The 22,258-nt window shown below is 41.9% G+C and overlaps 1 protein-coding gene across 1 annotated transcript in view; it reads right to left on the bottom strand.

Moving 5' to 3' along the window:
* The window catches only part of ADGRL3 (adhesion G protein-coupled receptor L3), a 318,746-nt gene that overhangs the window by 230,289 nt on the left and 66,199 nt on the right, over nt 1-22,258 (bottom strand). The window lies entirely within an intron of this gene.

The raw sequence follows: 22,258 nt of genomic DNA on the forward strand, positions 1-22,258 counted from the left end.
TTAAGGCATTGCTGTGATGTGCCCCAATAAGTTCTTGCATATGGAAGTGCTAAGCCTTTGCTCTTATTATTATTAGTTTGTTTTCTTAGACAAAAGCTTCAGGGCAAACTACTTTCCACTACTGGTACCCACACTTTACTCAAAGGGTTAGTGATCATGTATTTGTTGCCAACTCTCTGTCAATTTACTTTCCAACTAACTTAATACATCTTGACTCTGAGGTGTTTTTTATTTTCTCCCCTGCTGATATCACAATGTCAGAGATCAAAAGCTCATTCCCATCTTCCAGTTTGTGCTACATTCAAGTAAATTACCAGATATATTACAGAAAATTTGCAGCACTCATCCAAACACTGTGACAAGCAACCCAACAAAGCTCTGAACACTTTGCAGAGTCGGGGGCACTGACAAGCCAGGGCTGGAAAGCCAAGCTAACAAACCATGAAAATGTGTCTCCTGTATCTAGCAGGCACTTACAGATGTGTGGGCTGGAAAGAAAAACCAAAATCCTATGGGGTAAGGGGGAGGAGGGCTGGGGGATGGAGGGTGGTGTTAAGGGAATAAAAGGGAAAAAAAGATACAGAGGTTTTCTTTTAGCTTGGTTTAATAAAGCTAGTAAAGAGATTTGTAAAGCTTTGGCAGGTCTACATGGTTTTTAACCTGTTCTTGCCCACATGTGTGAAGAAGGCCTTTCAGAATGCTCAAAAGAAAATAATGAGCAAATGTCTAGTAAAGACTAGGTCAAGCATTTCTGGCTCACCTCTCTAACCCTTTCAGCACAAGCTAATCCTCCTTTGGCACTGAAATAAAGAAATACAAACAGAAATCCCTTCTGCGTTGGCTGCCTGCCTAAACTATAGTGTCTGTAAACTTTCATTGAAAACCCCGTTGGAGTGAAAATTAATTCACTGAAGACAATTCATTGCTCCAACAAGTGACTCTCTCATAACAAGACATACCTGAGAGCTCAGCTTGATGACCTACGTTAGAGGAAAAGACACATGTATATACAACACATGGAAACACACAAAGAAAATGGGGCACGCTGGGGTCCTGACTTGAAGTTTGCAAGAATACTTCAAAGTATGAGACCCATGATAGGGGTGATGATATTGTCCAGGGAAAATGTTACAGGAGAGAATTTATTTCAATTCCATCTTAAGTGCTCTCTAGTGCACACCAAAACCACCCCTCTCTCCAGCATTCCAGCACTAGTATGTCCGTGCCTCTGGGTAATCAGCTCTGATATCTTGAAAACAGTGAGAGAAATCAGCTGTGTGAAGGGATTAAAAGCCAGCACCGTGGGCTGGATCAGATTCTTGATCCCAGGATATTCTGAAGAGAAAACCACCAGCTAAACAACAGTTAGCAAGAAATACCTACAAACTCTGACACAAACAAAGAAACTTTAATGCAGAATGTATGTACATGCTGCCTGTTATGACCATCAGAAAACAAAACAAGGTGTTAGCACTAACTGAAAAAGTACCAGTATCTGTTTATTTTAATTTAAAACATTACAGAAATGAAAAGGTTGCTAGTTTAAGATTGCTGTCATATTAAGTCATCTGGAAGACTATTCAAGAAATCTAGGCAACCCTGTCCCCCAGCTTGAATGCAATTGGTATCTCAATACAATTTCAGAAATACTTTTGAATAAACCAAAACTCACTAACAAGAAGGAAATTAAATGCTACAAAACCACCAGGGCAAACCCAAATGGACTGAAGCAAAAAATCCCAGCTGGCAAACCACCAAATGCAATTTCTGACCATTTCCCAATAATTTCCATGCCATACAACCATCTTCAAGCTATTCAACTGTACTACCTATCAGATGAAACATCTGGATGCATGGGAAATTATTAGTGTCAGAGGAGTTCCTCTTTAGGGGCTGAACTACCCAGTGCACTCAAGAGAGGAAAAAAAAAGTAGAGAGTAAGACAAAAATAGAGTCAATCATATAGGGTGATGGATAATTTATTACAAGGAGTTTCTCCTGCTTTTCTGGGAGGGCTGCTGTGTCAAGCACCCAGGATGAGAGAAACAACTCAAGGGACAGATCGTGACTGTTACTGGGATAACAAAGACATTAGCTTCCACAGAGTGAGAGATGTCAGCTTACTGTAGGCAAGCAAAGTATAACCAAAGGTATTTAAATCAGACGGTGAAAAACTTATTTTTCTTTTCATCCTTCTTACTTTTCCCCTCTTTTACTACCACAACTGTGTTGCCATCAGTTACCATCTCACGCTTTCCCATTGTGCCCTACAGTGGCCACACAGCAGGCAGACCTGCCAGTTGCACTGAAAATGAAATGGTGACCAGCAGACTGATGCTTTCCATTAAGTTTTATATGCTTTTTTTCCCCCCAGTCCTCTTCCCAATAAACAGTAATTTCATGCATATTTCTTGTGTAAATCTGAAATATCCAGCGCCAGGTTATAAATAATGACTGTTGCGTTTCTGGGCCAAATTTTCCGAATGGCTCAGCTCCTGTTCAGAGCTGTTAGGTGAACCAACCCATCTTTAAAGGGTCTGGCAAAATCAAGTCTCACTGCTATTCCCCAACAAATCTACTTTTGAAAATTACATGCCACCTTCTCTTCAGTTGTCAAAACACAACTCAAACCAATGTTACCATTCTTCATCTACAGTGAAGGTTGTACAAACTGTAATTGCCAAATCCCTCAAAACACTGGAGAGACACATGTTTTGGCAATATAAACACACAGCAAAAAAAGGTTGGGTTTAGTTTGATTATTCATCTATCAGCCTCATTAAGAAAAAACAATGTCAAAAAAGCCTTAGAGACACTTACTGAACACAAAGTAAAATTACCTGTGGGTCCATTCCACAGCAAACTGTATCCTTAACTACTCCTGTGTTTTCCTAAATCTGCTGAACCTATTTCTGAGTCTCCATAAACAGGGGACTAATACCAGGTATATTATGCAACAGAAAAGAGTCAGAATTGATCTTAAAAGCATTACCAAAATATGTTAAGTAGTAGTGGTGAGAGCAGCCTGACCACAAAGAGCCAGACAACTCAGGCTACAAAATCTACCTGAGATTCTGCCCTCTGTAAAGCAGGAGGTTATTTGAACTCGTGTTGATGCAGCCTGACCAGTTTTAATTGCCTGTTTTCTTTCATCCACCATCTCCCTTGATATTCCTTATTCTTTTAAATCCACACACAGTCCTTCTACATCTCCCAGGTCAGGTATTCCAAAGCCTCTTCCCCGAGCAGTTTACCACACGCCAGAGCTGAGGCAGTGTGTTTCGGCAGTGAACGCTGATGCAATGAGAAAGGTTATTTTACCCACGGCTCCTTGAGCATCTGAGGGAGCTTTCTTTTACTGGGAATGCTCTGTTGTCACCTTGGCTGCAATCCTCCATTAGCGTGACATGGGAGACAGTGATAAGCTACAGCTCCCACTTCTCTTTAGCTTTTCTTCAGAGAATTAGGAGCTCCGCATCTTGATAAAATGACACAGAATATGTTGCTCGAGAATGAAAGCGATTTTCTAGCCTTTGATTGCTGAAAGCATGCTTGATAAATTGAATGGGAAGGCATAAAAAAAAAATGGGGAGGTAGCTGAGAACAAGAGATGTTAACAATGAAGCTCTTATGTGAGGAGGATTCAGGTCATCAATTTTCCTTCAGTATGAATCAAATACTGTTAGCAACATGGAATCACCTCCACGATAAGACGCGCACACACGCTTGAGAAATTTAATGCTTTGCCCCTCGTTGCAGAATTTACAGCATTTAATCGACCAAATGGAAAGGCAGAGGTTCTTATCAACTGGAAAGCAGGAGGCATGACAGGAGAGCAGGCTGGGATAACGAATGCTCAGTGAAGTCATAGGGATGCTTGCGAAGCCACTCCAGTGTCTCGGCGATGCTGAGGTTCTCAGAGTTAATTAAATTACATCTCCCTCATGGGCACAATCTAATTTGGGATGTGATGGAAGTAAGGGTCAGCCTCCATTTTCCTCCATGCCCCAGAGGACACACAGGATCACTGAGCTGCATGCCTGATGATCCACATCAAGGTTTGCATCCTTCCCAGTGAGCATTTCTGCCTTCACCCACAGGATCTCCTCCTCTTCTTACTCAGATCACCTCTCCAAGCTCCTTTCTAAAATACTTTCCTAGAAATCTCTCTCAGCCATGTTGTGGCCTTCCATCCTTGCTATCCCCCACTTTTATAGTGAGCAAACCTGTCTGCTTCCAAGCAGTGCTTGCTACATGCCTTGGCTCTCTCATTGCTCTCTAAATTCAGTTTGCCAGTACACAACACATGTACTGCAGGTACATAGCTGCAGGTAGCACCTGCAGCAATTCCCTCACCTCCCTCACCTTCCAAAACAACAAACCAAATCATGCATCACTGTACGAGATGATCCAGTTGTTCATCAGGCTTTCATGCACCTTTCTTCTCTCTCAAAGGTGCTTACAGTATCTTTTTTGAATCAAAATTTCTCTAAGAGGCAAAAGTACTTGTCAGACCAAAGAGCTATGTAACACACATGCAAGCCTTTACATGCAGAAAAATCACAACAATTAATTAAAATTAAGACTCTGCTAATATAGACACCGTCATTCTTCCCTATTACCTTTTAAATGTTGGTAAAAAGGATACCTTGTGAACTTTACAGATTATCCAGTATGTTTTTTTGGCATCTATTGACGTAACCATGCATTTTAATACACAAGATGTCACAAACATCCCATTTTGTAGTATTTCTTCAGAAACAGAATTTTATTTACTGTTCACAAGTAACCTATCCCATATAAATTAATGCTAAAATAAATCTATAGCACCCATTGCCACATCAAGCAGCACCTAAGCAGAAAATAAAGCAGAAAAAGAAGTTATTGGCAGTAATAGTTTCAAACAGCTATCCAGGGGACTTCTCCCTACTCACAACACTGATTCACATAAGGCATCTTCAGTAATATGAACAGAACCTGCTAGTACTTTTTTTTTTTTTAATTATGTTAATTGAGTCACAGTGTCTTTTGGCTTCTGGTGAGCCGGGCGCAAATTTATTCCTCTAGTATCTATGGTGTCAGTCCTCCCAACACATTCTTCCCAGAATTTCTGCACCAACAAGCATTTCATTGTTTCGATTGATCCGAAGCACACGTTAAAATGGTTTGCAGAGGAGGAATTGCCCTGTCCTTACTTTATTGAATGCTTGCCATATCATAAGGGTAAAAGCTTTGTGTCTGGAAATGACAGAGGAAAGGGAAAAGTTACAACTTCATGCACAATGCAGCAGATTCCTGTCACTCCCAGCTTTCCTGTGCAGTTTGGGCTCAGTAACCCGCCTTCCATGAGGATGCCCAAACTCTCCTGCTGCCTTGATGAAGCCACTGGACCCAGCCAAGGATCTCCAGTGCAAGGGGGAGGATCTCCCTTGCCCTGTGCTACTTGTGAGCAGCTGCTGTCAGTGCCACTGATGCCACACTTTGTGATCACTTAGTACAAAGTCATCATCTCTGGCATGGGAAGGATCCATGATTCTCCCAAATGAACTCAATGACTTGTGGAAAAAGGGCACTGAGGGAAAAATCTCTGGAAACAGTCTCTGCATTTCAGGACTAGAAACCCAGTCTTCCCTTGAGCCCCGTGGGAATTGCCCACAGGGCTGTGATCTCAAGGTGGCATTTATCTCCTGACAAGCTGAAAGAACAGTTTTCATCGAAGAATAACATAATCAGGAAAACAATGATTAAAGAATAATTCTCACGCTGTATTCGCACGTCAATCAATCCTCTAAAGCAAGGTATAGATCCAGACACACAAAGAGGTAATCAACTTTTTAATCATAGGAACGACTTTTTGAATGGCATTGCTTCTTATTTCAGAAAACAGAATCTACTGCACTCCTCAACTGAGAGAAATCTGTTTTCTTCAGTTTTTTCCTGAGAAAGCGCACAAGAAAAATTTGTAGGAACACAAGAAATGCCAGAGGCTTTGACCATACAACTCTGCTCCTTCTGCCCGGCTGAAATTCTCATTTGTTCTGTCACTCAGTGCGGGCAACTGAGGTACACAAGTACATAACAATGAATTACCCTTACTGCAACTTAATTCTTGACCTGAGTAGGTCTCTAGTTTTCATTTTAGGGCAACAAAGAATGAGAATTATTCAATGACCAACACATGGCATGTTTCTGGGTGGAACTGGGATGAGGAGTGGAGGGTGTGGGAAGCTGCCCTCTGTACTCTGTTGAAATTGCAAATGACACATTTTCATGGGAGAGGGAATCAGATATTTTGGCCATGCCACCCTCCCTCAGAACTGCTGCCTGTGTGCCTCCCAAACTTCAAACTAGCTCCACTTGACCATGCAAGAGAGCAATTTTGGGAGTCTATACAAAAAATAGAAAAGAAAGAGGCTCAATTTTGAGCTCTCCGTAAGTGCCACAAAACACCTGTGAGCAAACTGCATGTTGTATGATTTTCAAGACCAAAGTGACAAATTCCTGACCATATTACTGGGGGAGTCATAGAGGCAATTAAACAATCATCCAGAGATACAGATTATCAGAGAATCCTGCTGTCAGAAACAATCAAAGGCATCAAATACATCTGCAACAAATGGGAGCAGCAGAAGCAGAAAGATCAGTGACATCAATTGATTCCAAACAACCTACAGGAAAAGCAAATGCCATGGAGAGGCAGGAAGAGATCTCCTTCTACACATAACAGATATATAAACCTTAAAAACCCCAGGTGGTGCTTACACTGAGAAAAGCAAATGCACAGAGTTGGCAAGGCTGCTGGTTAGGAGAAAATAAATCTCTGCTACTTTCCCCAAGGGTGCCCAAAAGCTCTAAGACAATATCAGGACACAAAAAAAACCAAATTAACAAACCAAAAAACAAAAAACCAAAACCAAACCAAATTTTAAAAATGAGAAAAACATGCATAATTCTATATATGGTGAAACAGGACAGAAGTAATCAGAGGAGAGAAGGTAAGAATTTCCTCTGAAGGCAAGATTTACTATCATTGCCTGCTTCAGGATTACTGAGTCCTAAGCACTCCTTCAGCCTAATCTCCATAAAATAAGTATGGCCTGCTGAACACAATTTTGAAAAAAAAGGTCATGACAAAAATTAAAATTTATAGTAATAGCATATATTTGCACACAGCACAGGTGGAAAAGTCATGAGCAAATAGCAAATGAGTACCTATGTGACCTGATCTAACAAATCCAGAAGAAATAATTCCTCCCATCCCTCTATAAATCCTTGGTCAGCAGGGTTGCTGGACACATCAATAAATCATTATACCACCCTAACCAGAGGATCAGTTCTACCCCAGCCAACTACCTGAAAGCTTTTCTGGGGGGGAAACAGCCTTTTCCCCCTACCCTTATGTCCACACACACTCACACCCCCAGTTATAACACAATTAAGTTCTTCTTTGTAGATGTTTCAACTTCACAGCTCTAAAGTTCCTGCAGCTTAGAGTAGAAAGCCTCCCCACACCTACAGCTTCGGCCTTCTTACAGGTATGAGTAATAAAACACAATCTGAGAAACTGCCATTCAGGATAAATTCTCTCTTGGAAAAAATGAAAAATTCATTCTCTCCCCAGAGCCAAGCTGAAGCAGTCAGGAGTATTCATGTCTTTTTCCTATCAACTCAATTAAGCACGCAGTAAGGATTGCAGGGTAAAATGCAGCATGTATTTGCATGCATGTACAATGCAGACTCAAAGAGTCTTAAAATTCTCTTATAAATACAGCAAAAATAGACCAATAAAATATTTTGTAATGACTATTTATGTTTGTATAACAACTCATTATTTCAATTCTCCGCATCAGGGATTTCTTGTTTCTTTCCTCTATCCCTTAAATAAATCTAAATAAATTATACATTTAAAAACAGGCTATGCATCTATAACAACAGAAACAAATTTCATTTAACATCCAGCTGTCAAAGCCAGCCCTTCTGTCACTCTTTATTCAAGTCTGTTCTACATAATTCATGTCATCTTAATTATTTCCTTCTCTTTCTGGGTAGGATGGCACTTAAGGATGAGCCACTTACAGCACAGTCATTTCCTTTGGAGATGATATGACTGTATGCCATGATCACTCACAAAAAAAAACCCCAACAAAGCCCCCCCAAAAAAACACCCTACACTGGTATTTTAAGGTCTCCAGGTGGGGAATGATGGATATGCAGATGCCATCATGATGGGACCTGACCTAATTCACATACTACAGTAATAAAAATAGCAGTATATATACACAATACTGAGTTTTAACACAGTGCTATTAATAGCCTCCCTTTTTTGTCTTTTAACTTCTGTATGAACAGATGTTGACAGAGTTCATGGGAAGCAGAAGACAGAAGAAGAGAGCATTAGCTCAAACCAGACTGATATATTTTTTCTTTTATTTTTTTTAATTAAATCCCAAAAATTATTAAGTCTCAGCCAAGACCCTTGCTTTCCTACACCACTCTGTGCCAATAGGCAATTAGCAGGATTTACAAACAGACCTTTAATCACAAATACACTAAAACACATCTAAAGAAGTACAGGCATCACTCTAGAAATATCTTATCCCATTTGCACAGGATAAATAATTAAATTGTTTTAAGCAGTCTAATCTGTTAATGCCTGAGAGGCCTTAATTTTGGCTACTAAATTTCAAGAAGCTCCTTTTGTCAATTCAATATAGTCAATAGCCATAAATCAACTTCCTCACTCTACATGACTAATGAATTTACTACATGACGGAGAAAGCCAATTTCTTGAATTAAGGTTTCACTGTATAATGCTCCTCATCCTCCCTGCAGCCCAGGACATTTCTCTGCCCTTTCTGTGGCCTCCTGAAAGCTGCAGCAGGGGACTTGCAAAAGTGATAGCCTGGATCCTGCTAACACTTGCTTGCAAAGATGACCACCATGATTCAGGAAATGTTCTCAGTTGAACTGAGCTACTAAATTCTCAACAATGCTTGGCATTACCCCAGACCCTCCAGAATCAGGTTCTTCATGCTCCTAAAACACTGTTAGAAACATCATTGGTCACACCCAGGCTCCAAACAAATCTGGAGTGGCTTCCAGTCCACGCAGTCCTGTGCTTTTCACCCTGCTCTGCTGCTCACATTGCCTTGCACACCATCTCAGGTTACTCAGAGCCTCAGCAAAGCATGACCATTTGCTCAAAGGTGAGCTGAAATGGCAGCAAAAGTCTCCACACTCAGGGCTGTTGCCATCTCAGAGCACAGCTCAAGGCCAGGAATACAAACACGGATTGCTCTGCTAGCTCTGGCAGAGCCACATGCACACACCAGCAAAAGTCAGAGGACTCACCTCATTAGGAGCTGGGAAGATTGAAGGGGCTGGACACAGTCACAGAACAAAGGCACTGTAAAATATTAACTTAATTCCATAGCAGCTGACTGTGCAACATCAAAGAAATCCCAGCTATATGATGCTCCCCAGCAAAATACAGATTTCCTCTTCAGTGCCAAAAGAAGACAAGCAAAGAGGATTTTACCTACCCACCTGCTTCCCCACATAAAGCTGGCAGTAGGAAGACACTACAAATAGGAACTGCTCTCCCTGGGGGTGCTGTCCCCATGGGAGGCACTTGCTGGTGCAGCCACACAAAGGCTGTTTGGAGCACAGCAGATCCGATCACCTCAAATCAGGGCACTCTGACTTCACTCCAGGGCAGTACAGGACCTACGCCTCCACACAGCCTAATAATAGTCCCTGTAACCACATTTTAAAAAAAGGACATAAGGATTCCTTAGAAATAAGCAACAGTAGCACAGTTTTCACAGAGAAAACACAGTGATCACCTGGAAGCAAAAGGATGCTGAGGAGTGCCTAGGAAGAAAGAAAAAATCCAGCAGAAAGTAAAGCCAGGAGAAAATGGAAAGTATTAAAGCAAGAGTTACAGCTATCTCTGATGCCAAATAATGATATGATAATAAGATGATAATCAAATGAAAAGCTTGGGCAAGAAGGAAAAATTTAAGCAGCTGGAAGTCAAAAGCTAAATTCTCGGGCATGTTGCGAAGCCAGCTCCCTTGGATCCCATTTGCCTACTAAGGTCTTACACACAGTGGGCTGAAGTGGGATACACAGTCACAGTGTGAGTTCATTGATCAGCAGTCATAAAAGTTTGGAGGTGCCAAGCTGGACATCATGACACCTGTGTGGGATATTAAGACCGCAATTTTTCAGCATTTCATGTGAGATAGATGCATGGGCTTAACAGATATCCAGGGCAGCACAACTTTCTTGGTTTCTTTGCAGTTTTGAAGAAACCTAAATGACCAATATCTACATCATAATACAATTTGGATTTGCTAGTCTGCTGCAATACCTTTGGGGTCTTGTGGGTGTTACCAGCTCCGGGTATCAGCTCTGAAGAGACTGTGTGTTGCTTCTGCTTCCTTCTCGATATCAAATCAGTTCTGTTCTTTGTGCAAGTGCAAGGCAAGAATTGTGCTGTTTTCTCTTTAAAAAAGTCTGTCATTTGCTATTTTTCTGTGCACATGTTGCTGTACTTTCTCATATGCACATCCTCCTCTACATATATGCAGTCACTCTAGATGTATATACAAACATGCCAAATGTTGCACATTAAAGAAATGCATATACTTAAAACATCATACTGTATCCTGTCTATTTTGCCAATAGCCATCTGGGAGAGGGAAGGAAGCATGGAGAAACACTCCATGTAACCAAACTAGACTTTGTACACTTCTCCAGAAAGAAAATGTTCCGGCTACTCTTTCTTTTGCAAGTTAACCATTACTGCAACCTATGGCATATGGCAACCGTATGCCATATGGCAACCAACTCCAGCAGGCCACCACCTTTATTTTCAGTGTATTTCTAAATGCCACAGAAGACAGGACAGGCACATTTCCATAACCCTTACAAAAGACATAACCCTGAAAATGTCAGTGTCTCAATTATTTGACTTTCCTGTGTGGTCAACACATTTTTGTATGATTTGGTTCTGTGGGATCTCAGCACATCACTGTGGACGTGCAGAGACACCAGGGGAGCCCCTGAGGGGCTCGGAAACCCTGGAATGATGCCAAAAGGGTTTGGTGGTTGGATTTCGATCCATCAAAAGGAGAAGAACCTGTGAATGAGGAAATGAGAGCTTCTTGGGTGTGAATGGTACATTTATGGAAGGAAATATAAATTTTAGAAAAATAGGTACAGGGGGGTCATGAAGGCAAGATGGAGGATTCAGGGCGTGGTCCTGTGTTCTTCTTTCTTCTTCATGTCTTCCATTTTGTGTGGTGATGTTGGCACTTGGGGATTGGTTCATGGTGAAGGTACACTTGTCTATAAGGGTGAATAGTATTGGGAAATAAAGGTAAATATGTCACACGTAATTTTTTCTATAAAAGACACAGCCGCCCTGTGGGCGGGGGAGAGTGCACTTGACTGTCCTGCTGAGCGGACCTCGGCTGGGCAGAGAGAAAAACTTTGTAGATAAGAGATAATAAACAGAACTGAAGACCGAAAAATCTAAGAGTCCAGACTCGTCCTTCGCAATCGCAGCCGCCCAGAACCACCTTTCCCCGTGTCGGGGCAGAGACACATAACAGCGGACCCCGACAGGTTCTAGTTAAGCCCTCCCGTGGACCACCAGCAATTGATGATGGCTCCTCTCACAGCACAGGGATTTCAAAATTACCCAGTGTTTAGTTCAGGGCCTCATACTCACAGCTAAAGCCCTTCAGCCATTCCTGTAGCCCGTGCTAAACAAAACTTCAAATTAGCACCACAGGCACTGCAGCTTTGTTTCTCTTCTTGCTGAGCAACACTGGACTGTGACCAATCAGTCCTACAGATTTCTTCCTTCCTGTAAGGCCCCTAATAAAATTTGTGATATTCAAAAAGGGGTATGCACTTGATTTCACATTCCTCTTTCACAGCTGCATTATTCCTGCTGAAACAGTGGAATGAAATTATGCATGGAAACTGCTGAGAGTTTTCCTCTTCATGGAAGAAGAAAAAATGCTCAACATGCTCAGAATTCAAATCAGAACCAGAAGGGCCCCGATTCCACATACATGTTATCAATATGGTGCACATTTGAAAATCACACAGTATTTGCCAAACTTGAGGGTGTCCCCCTGGGAGGAAGGGGATTAATATGTAACCTTGGTTTAAAAGAGGTTACACAATCAGGACTCCCCGTACCAACATTGAGGAAAGTAAATTCGTGGTGGAGACACTCTACTGCTGAAATGCAAGCAAACACTGGAAGAAACTGCTGAAATGCAAGCAAACACTGGAAGAAACTAACATGATTAAAATATATGAATTAATTATTTTATGCAGAAGAGCCCCAAAACACAGATTTGGCAGGCATACTCTTCAAACTCACTTATTTATTCATTAATTTTAGTGGCCCTGCTGTACTTTGTGAATTATTCTCCATAATTCAAGCAGACGTGTAAGAGAGTTCCCACATATTTTAATACTTATTCTGGAGTCTCGAAAATAAAATAAAAAATGAACTACGCATCCATTTCTATGGGTGCATATTTGTGTACATCTCCAAAGATGACAGCTGAAAAAGGGAATATTGGGTTTTAATCTCTTAATTATGCTTTTTTCCCCCTCCCCTCTTAGTGCATTAATTTGGCAGTAAAGGTTTCTGCTCTCAGCGAAGTCTGAGACAACAAAGCCTCTCGGAGCCCTGATTTTTGGCACCACCTCACTCCTACTTTATGCTTGAGGCTACTTCCCCTCTGACTGATTCTTAATTTGAATAAGCTTTCACTGAAGACTCTATCAGAACTGCAGCAAGTTAATCTTATTAAACCATATGAGTTTAAAAACTCATAGCTTGATGTCAGGCAGGCTGTTTCCAAATTGGTATACTTAAGATCCAAATTAGATCATGAGCAAAATATTAAAAGCCACTAGAGCCATTTAAGAGTGAACTTCCATTTTGAAAAGAAATTTCTGGACACTGAGACCTCAGGACTCATGCCAGTTCAGTAGGAGTCAGGCTCCTGGCTGCAATGGGTGCTTTTAAGTGCTTTTAAACCTTTAAAATTTAAGCTATGGAGAAAGGAATAAAGGAATTTATTTCATCTATTGTCAGTACAAGCACAAAATACCTGGGTCATTCTGAAGGATACTTTATCTATAGAAGGTTTCTACACCAAACCAAAGTTTCCTGATAAAAAACATTTTGGGGCACACTGTGTCAGCTGGCATTGAATCTGTTAGCTGATGCAACACAGTGCCTTTTAAGCACTATACAACAAAACCTCCATCCTCTTTCTCTGCCTTTACTCTATTTTAAGGAGTACTTTTGGTTTTTAAGTGTTTACAACTTTAGTATCCCTTCAGCATAGAACGTTTCCCCCCCCCCACAATCAACAGACACAGGGAAGTAGCGATTACAGTGCTTGGCACACCAACCCATGTGGTTTGCAGCAAAGTAAGAGGTGGGTGAGTTGCCCTTGACTTCCAGTGATTTGGTGAGGTGAACCACTGGGTGCTTTTACCACCTGGATGCCATCCAGGCCACAAAAATGAGGAGTGACCTCTCTCTCTGGGCAGAGATTTCCTGGAAGGTTTCTACCTCCATGCTGACTTCAGACAGCTCTTGCCACATGCATGGCTACACAGGCACCAAAGTGCCCTCTGGACTGCAGCCCACCACGACAGACACTACCCTGCACTGCTTGGTGCCTGGCCTTAACTCTTTCCATCTAGCTACAAGTGCAGCTACTCAAACAAAATTGATTTTCCAGAGCTCTGACTAATCCACTGCATTGAAGGTGACCTATATGCTTTGTGTGTATGTATCATTAAGGGGTTCGGGGTCTTTTTAAGGTGTCTTGGATATTAGATACCTGTCTTCAGCTCTTGGCAACCTTGCCAATAATTAAAAAGGGTGTCGAGGTGCATTTCTGACACTGGCAGGCTTGGGTTTTTTTTAAAGATGTCTTATTTTCTCCCTGAAATATCAATGATGACAATGACTCATCTGCATTTGTACGTGAAAGTTTCCATGACCCATGAGATACCTACCTGAGCACGCTTCCAGTCCACCAACATCTGTGACAAGATTATAGCGCTCCACTATGTGTGACTAAGACCCTGGATGTCTGTATCCGTTTGCCAGAGCTAACCTTGCTCCCTACAATCTAATGGACACTGATATTTTACTCTACTCATTTGCTAGTATCAAGGACCAGACCTTCCCTTCTATCAGTACTAGCTGGCACCACTGTAATCATTTAAGTGGAACAATCTGTTCCAAGCAACCAAGAGAGCTAATAATTTATTAGGAGCAGAACAGGCCTTTTGGGGAAGGATGCAATTGTATTTGTGTGAGTGTAATGCTCGAGTCAAAAGGGACATTCTGTGTAATTCAAAGCCACTTGGGAAAAGGAAGAGCAGAAGCAGGCTTTACAGAGAGAAATTACCTCAAACTCTCAAATTTATCACAATTTTTTTCTCCCTCTTCTGTCCTTTTGGGTTTGCTTAAAAATGAAGGGTATTCAGGGAGAACAACAAGAACCTTCACGCACTTGCAACAAAAATCCATACCAAATCCCACAAGAAGAAATATTTGAAAGATCATCACGTTCTCCCTTGGAGAACAGAAAGGTTAGAAGCCATATGACAAATGAATACAAGCAAAGGAACAGAAATGGCAAAGGTAGCTTGGATGCCTCTGTCTCCAAGGATGGCTTGGATGCCTTTTTCTCCAATGAGAAATGATGGAAAAGAAATTAAGACCTAACATTAATTTTTGACACAGGAAGCTATTATCCTGCTGGACTTAGAGCTCCTGTAAGTCACCATGACCGGGGACTTCACGAGACTCAGAAAGGATTTGACCATTTATACAGACATTTATACAATTACAATTATGGCTGAAAATCTAGAAAGGATACTAAAAATCTTGGGCATTGGGGTGAAAGGCAATCTCTAACTATGAGGGACCAAAAACAAAAAAAGGCATGGGAGTGGCAGAAATAGTCCCCGCCCACTGTGGGATGCCACATCCTGCCCTGAGGGAGGCAGGACAGCAGGCACAGGGGCAAACCAGTGACTGCCTGGGGAAATTCTATTCCCATTCTGGCATCCTTCCTTCTGGCCAGCTCAAAATCCTCCCTCCTTCTCTTGCATTAGTTTTATAGTTCTCTATTGTTGCCTTGCCCATAACTCAGTCTTCCATTTCTCACAGTGTCTCTGTGATAAAGTTTTTCCCTTCCTTGTCACCAGCCCTACTCTGGGTAAAAGCATGTAATATACTGCCTGCTACCAGCTGCAACTCTCGGTAACAGACTGGATGCTGAGGCCATAATTCAGTCTGGAGACTCCACTACTGCCCATAAACCACTCCCTGTCTCCCAGTTTACGATGTCAGCAGGACTCAAGCTGAATTAAGGCTTCTACTCAATATAACTGACACCAATGTATTATCTTATACATAATGCATAGAAGATGGCTCTCATCAAATTCCATATCCTGCCCTCTCTTTACATCACAAATGTGGCCTGGCATTGCTTATGCACTCCACTTACTGATACATAAAATCCTTCTCCTGAATTACAATGGGCAGCAAAACCTGTTCTTGGGTCACAGCTTCCAGTAACTGTAATTCCTTACCTCTTTTTCCCAAAGAGGTTGAAATAAACTTCAGTTTATCCCTCTAACAAAACTCACACCTAAATTTAAGGACCACATTGAACTGATCATCCAGGAACATTGCCTGCATCAGCCCATATTTTTGATGCTGGCAAGCAAATGGTTTGTGTCTAATGGACATCTTTTGCCTGTTTGCATTTGGTATCAGCAGAGTGATCACACAAAATGCACAGCCACGCTGTGGATGCCAAATTCCAAGCATGCAGAGGTGAGGGAGGTCTGCAGGAAGCGCTTCCAGCCCTGCAGAGAGGCACAGAAATCCCAGGCACACACGCAGAGGGTGTGGTATAAGCCAGTGCTGGTTTTATATGTCTTGGAATGGAATATGGAGTTCAAGCTCCAAAGATTCCACAAACGATGCAGTCAAAAGTGTGCTGAATGAAAGCTTTGAAATATCCTAGAGAATAGACAATCCCCTGTGTATAAACCCAATTTCGACCTCAGGCACAGACTAACTGAGCTCTTTTGTACATGAAGAAAGGAAGAAGCAAAAGAAAGTGATATAGATGCATTACTTCAAAGCCATCTTACCTCACAGCCCTTCAGACACTATTCCTAACCAGAAAACCAGCCAGAGAAGTGTGCACATATCTTTCTAATCAAAAGAAACTTTTGCTTTGTTATCTTAAGATAGTATAAGTCCACTTAGCCTGAACAAAACTTATAGACTATCTTGCAATGCTTTGTATAGATTTAAGCCTTGTGACAAGAAGACCAAGCATGTGAAGGCCAGTTCCTGTGACAGCCTTACATGACTGCCACATTTGGGTGAATGGAAGATGTAGGAAGACAGAGCAAAAGCATCTTTGATGTTTATCACTTCAGCTAATTAGGTAATGGATAGGAGGTGCCACAGGAAGCATGCAGATGCCTGGCTTTAAACTCTGCTCTTTGGGCACTTCAGATTATGCTTACAAAACCCGTTTCAGCCAAAGCAGAGAACAACACCCAAGAGCCTAAAGCTGCATCTTCCCTAAGCACCCTTCTTGTGGATTCAGGACTCTGCTGCCAGCAACACATCCACCCTTGCTCAACCCTTCCTCCCACGTTAACAATTGAGCTGCTGCTCTCAACAGGCTTCAAACACTCAGAAGAAAAACAGATGACAGGAGTATGTTTCACATAGGTCTTCTCCCACTGGCAAAAGCTACATGTGAAAGGCTGCCAAGGGCTGGCTGGTTCCTTCCCTCTGACAGGCTGGAGGTGGCCACTTTCACACTAGTTGAGTAATGGATGCAGTAATAAACCCGGGTTTTTCCTGCATGGTTTTTTTAGCACATCATGTGTTCAGAGATTCTGAGGCCACTTCAAGACATGCTTTAACCAAGAGATTATCCTGTGTCTTCTCTTTGTCAGTTAAGGCCAGGGCCGGGGGGAAACTGGAAAGAAACAAAACAAAATAGCTGGAAAAACTGAAACTTAGAGAAACTTAGCAAAGATTAATTTCTCAGCATGCCCACGACAAGGAGGCCTTTCCCTTTGGCTACAGGAGCTGCTGGTTGCACATTGCTCTCTCAGCTCAAGTCTGGACTTTCCCAAATGGCAATGTGCTGGAGTCACATGCTAACAGCAACCAAAACCCGACAGCCACAGTACAGTACAAACATCTATTTATTTATTTATTGTAACAGTGGTGTTTTATAGCTGGCCACAGCTACCAATTGGTACCCAGGGAGGCCTGAAGCACTATTTCTGATCTACAGAGCCTTCCATGGTTTGGAACCTAATTACTTTCAGGAGCTACTGCCTCCTCCTCATCTGTAACCATGGCAGCTGCAATCATCTGAGAGGTTTGAGCTGGCAAACCCTGATTTTCTAGGGTACCAGGGCAATTCCAAGGGGCTGTCACTTTAAGAATTTACTCCGACATAATTTGCAGGAAAGGAAGAGGTAGGATAAATTAAGACTGTGTAGGCTGGGAAGTAGCAACCTATTTTAGAGTGATTCAGCAGCCCAGTTCACAAAACCCCACTAGGACTTACTGCTCTTTGGTTATTTTTGATTTTTTTTCCCTGTCTTAGTAATATAGTACGGACCCTTGTCCCAGGGTCAAGGTTCCGGTGAGATTAACAGAATTCTCGTAATTTTAAAATTTTTCCACATGGTGACAAAATAGATGGTTTAACCACGTGGTGAGGCTTGTTTTCTAACCTTTAAAATCGGAATCCAGGGAACACGAGTTTCACTATTTCCCACTGATTTCTGTTGGTTATAAAAAGTGTCTAACTGAAACATTAGTATTTTTCCATATTGATGCTTTTCACGTGGAGATCTCAAAGCGCCAGACTTAGGCTTCCCAGAAAGCCTAGCTTCCCACTGCAGCAGCTCAGTCCTTCAGAAATGTACTTCTCATGCCATCTGTGTGGTAACAAATTTAGAAAAATGAGTAGTATCTTGGCAGTCTTAGCAAAATGTGCTCAGGGTGCAGAGGAGGGTGGTGGGGGGTTCCTACCAAATAGGGCATTCAGTATCTGAGTCAGAGGTGATGACAGCATCTAAGCAGGGGGCTGTTTTCTAAGAAATTATGCCTTTAATTGTGTAGAGCCTGACACAAGTGTGCTGCAGTTCAGCTGAAGCCATCCTCTTGAGTCCTGCTGACGGCCTTGTCAGTGCAGAGCCTCCAGGTCTGCAGCTCTCCTGTCCTCTGCACCTTCCCAAAAGTACTGCAAGAAGCTACTTAATATACATGACTCTACAAGAACATCCCAAAACTAGTCTGTTCAAAACCAGCAGCCATTTTATGAATGACCAATGTGAATGATCCTATCTGTAAAATACAGGTAATCCTGCCTCTTTATTTCCCAATGCAAGTGCAGATCACTGACATTTGAGAAGTGTCTTGAAAATCACAGGAGATGATAACATCAATAACAGCACGCCATGAGATGCAATATTATTACAATAATAATGGCACTCATTTCAGACTCCTGCATTTTTCAGGTCATCAACCAAAAACATTAGCAAAATAGCCCTTCAGGAGATGAAAAATCTTTGCAGTGTAATGCAAGCTGCTTCATTCAATTTATTTATTCTCCCCTACACTGTGCAAGTGCCTGCTACCGTCCCTCCAGCTACCAAGGGAATTGTGAGTGCCCTTCTCACATAAAAAGATTAGACCCTCTGATGAAACTAAAGGGAAATCTAAGAGCAGCTGACCACATTCTTACATTCCTGCAGTCTTGCACTTTTTCTATTTTTTTTTCCTTTTAAGTCTTGACCTGCAATCCTCATCAATGATGTCAACACCGAAACCACAGGGACAAGCCATGCAGATCAGACTGAAACCTAAAGGAAATTAGCTCAGCTAAGCTACTGCAGGCCCAGCAGGACATCTAGTGCCTCCCTTCAGGGGAAAAGCAAGGAGATAGCTGAGCAGCTTTCAGCCGCCCTCATTCCCAAGCCAGGAGTGGTAAGAGCAGCATACAAGAGCTCTGCATGGCTCTGCTCTGGTGAAAGGCAAACGCTGCCTACTTTGCAAACTGACTTCTCTGGTTGTTGAGAGAGATGAGAGTTCCCCAGCAAGAGCCTTCCACATCTTCTAGGGCAGAAAGAATTTTGCTTTGATCTTGAGAAAAGCTGCTGAGACCTGTGAACATTTCTCCCACCTCTTCTGCTCTGCCTGCTGGTTTTGTCATTTTGCCTCATTATCCCATCCCTCCTTCCCTTCCTCCGGATTAAGAGTAGCAGACAATGGTTGGGGATAGACAAGGATCCAAAAAGCAAAAGGAAAGCCTTGCTCTTGCCTTTAGGGCAAAAAATCAAAGAGCTTTGTGTATGTGTACCTACATGCAATGTACTTCCTACTGCTCCTACTTGGACTTCCCTCTCCCCCCCAGCCCTTTTCAACATTTCAGGTTCAAGTCTATGGAAAAGAATGCTCCAAACTTCAAAGTTAAATGCAAAGGTGGCACTGACAGCACAAAGTTCTGTGAACATACATGCAAAAACCTGATCCTCTCTTCTTCCGCCCCTTGCTTTCAATCCAGGATGCTTCCTTGGTGGGAAGCATCAACAGGAAATTCAAGAGAGCACACCAAAAGCTATTTTTTCCCCTTTTTCCTTTAGGGTGCTTTTAATATACTAAACTGTGTTAACACTAAAAAAACAAAGGCAACTCTTACAGGAATAGGGGGCCACTTTTCCTATTGCTCACAGAGAACCCTGGCTGTTGGAATGGATGATATGTTAATTTTGTGGCACAGTCACTCAAGAGAGGGCATAGGAGTCTCCCATGGTAAAGTGCACACAATTTACAATAGGCATGGTTAAAATTTAATTAATTATTACAGGCCTTGCAAAGATGTTTTTCCAAAGCAAGCATGCTGCAAAATACATTTTTTTTTTCTAATTGCATCAGAAAAACTTCAGTTCATAAAGCACATTTTCTGAGCTGTTACGACAACAGCTGCTTGGATGTTTGAAGGAGGAGCTGGCAAAATTTAAAAAAATAAAAAAGAAAAACCTAAAATAGGCCTCAGAGATTTAACATCTTATAAAATAGCTCCCTACAAGCTCTTTAAATGTCCTTTACTTCAAGCAATACTCCCAAGATTGCAAAGAGTTTCAGGGCAATACTTGCAGCAAGAACTCCTTGTGTTCCCTCTGCTTAGGGGGCTCCACAAACACACTGTAAGATTTATGCCTTTTCCTTTCAAAATAACCTCATGTAGTCATCTGCAAAAATTAATTTATATAAGTGTACAGAAGAAAGGAACATGTTAGCTCAGGCTGTTGGGTTTTTGATGGTTTTTGGGGTTTTTTTTTGGGTGTTTTTTTTTTTTTTTGGTTTGTTTTTTGGGGTTTTTTTTCAGGTTTTCTTTGGTGGGAGTGGGCTGGGGGAGCAGTCACTAATATCTACCATAAATCTGCTCACTCACAGCCTCAGCTCACACACTAACACCACCTCTGTCTCACACACACTTTCCTTCCCATCTTTCCCTCTCTCCCTCCCTACAGCCTCACAGGAATGAGTTTTGAGTTGGCTGTGCAGTGTTGCTGATTAAAATTTGCCGGTAGTGAGACAACTTATTATAGAGCCTACAAGGGGACTGTGCATTTATGAATTCAATAATTAATCAATGCATAATAAGCACACACTGCGCATACCACTTTTCTTTCCATGCACAGACAGCTTCAATCACCGTGCAGGTTTCACTGTCACGACAATCTTCATCTCCCAGCAGCTGCTCCCCCACCCTGCAGCATTAGCAAAGACAAGCTCACTGTGTTAGAGCCTGCATTCATGCAAACCCACCCAAATACTGCTAGATTGATTCATTTTGAAGGTAGAGGTTTTCAGAAGAAAATGCTATAGTTAGTGCCACAACTACTAGGCTGTCACAATTTTCCTTTTAAACTACTTTCTTCAGAGGCTCAGCTGTAAAGTGTACTCGGAGCTGTGAGCTGACAGACTGGTTTGCATCTTAAGAACATATTTCATTTTAATGGCTTTATTTTTAAATTGTTTCAACTCTTTGAATTAATGGAGACTTAAAAAAAGAAACGAGACTGACAAAAATGCAAAGTAGAATATTTTCTCCTTTTTTACCTGTCTTTTAACATCAGGCTATATTTATTTTCAAGAAGCTCAATAGTAACCAATAACAGGACTGCAGATCTTTTCCCCCCTTCAGCACCACTTTGTGCTGCCCAAATGGAACAGAGATATTTTGCTACAGAGATGAGCTTCCCTGCTAACTCTGCTAAGCCATTTGAGCCTGCACTGATGATGCCTGGAGGTGAGTAATCACCAGACATTTTCATTGCAGTGCCAGGGGCACAGAAGACAATTGTGTGCCCTCCCTGACCCAAGGGCCGAAGTTTTTTTGCAGACTTGCTACATGTAGGGACTGACCAGAAGATTGCAGAGCTCTGCATTTGGCTCAGGAGCTGTAGCCTAGAGGACACTAATAAATATATATATATATAAAAAATATTAATACTTTGTACTCTGTAACAGGCCACAAAGGGGATGACACGGCTTTATTCTGCCAATATGCAGAGGATTAAGGGTTTCTGCTTGAAGCCACTAACAACCTGAACAGGAGAATTACAGTAATTCCACTAAAACCACACAGAATTCAAGGGACTGGCTGATGGCACATTGTTACCCTTCCCACTTCTCTCGAAAATGTAGCTGGCACAACCCTATAAACAAGAATTCGACCAGCTAGCCAAGGAGGTCCCATTAAAGAATGGTCTTAGAGGAGCCATGTGCAGCAGTGGGGACATTTGTCATGAGACTCCTCAACATTTTGAGACCTAAATACTCAACATGGAGCAGTTTCTAAAGGGAAGTCAAAAATAGCAGTTAGCATGTGAAACACAGCTGAAACTTGTGCTGCTCACACCAGTCCATTTTAGTGCAAAGCATTTCACAGCAAACAACAGCAAGATGCTCCATTAAAACCCTGCACTGCTTTAAGCCATGAGGTCACTGTTAGGACCCAAACACATGTTGTCATGACATCAATTAGCAACACTTTGCCTATGCCAATGCCACTATTAATACCTTGAAATACTAATCTCTATTACTAATTAACAGTCAAATGCACTAAAT

This window comes from Onychostruthus taczanowskii, unplaced genomic scaffold (genome assembly GCF_017590055.1).
Source record: "Onychostruthus taczanowskii isolate IOZ18803 unplaced genomic scaffold, ASM1759005v1 scaffold38, whole genome shotgun sequence".
Taxonomy (NCBI): Eukaryota; Metazoa; Chordata; class Aves; order Passeriformes; family Passeridae; genus Onychostruthus; species Onychostruthus taczanowskii.